Source organism: Manis javanica, unplaced genomic scaffold, assembly GCF_040802235.1.
Source record: "Manis javanica isolate MJ-LG unplaced genomic scaffold, MJ_LKY HiC_scaffold_29, whole genome shotgun sequence".
Lineage (NCBI taxonomy): Eukaryota > Metazoa > Chordata > Mammalia > Pholidota > Manidae > Manis > Manis javanica.
The window spans coordinates 97,501-97,740 of NW_027332175.1; positions in this window are offsets into that span (position 1 = coordinate 97,501).

The following is a 240-nucleotide window of genomic DNA, read 5'->3' on the forward strand; positions in this document are numbered from 1 at the left end:
CAGTCGGTCACTCGGTCACTCTCAGTTGGTCTGTCTCCCCAACTCGCTGCCTCCCTCTCCCTCTCCCTCTCCCTCTCCCTCCCCCCTCCCTCCCTCCCTCCCTCCCTCCCTCTCTCTCTCTCTCTCTCTCTCTCTCTCTCTCTCCCCCCCCTCTCTCTCTCCTCTCTCTCTCTCCCCCCCCCCCCCTCTCTCTCTCTCTCTCTCTCTCTCTCTCTCTCTCCCCCCCCTCTCTCTCCCTCT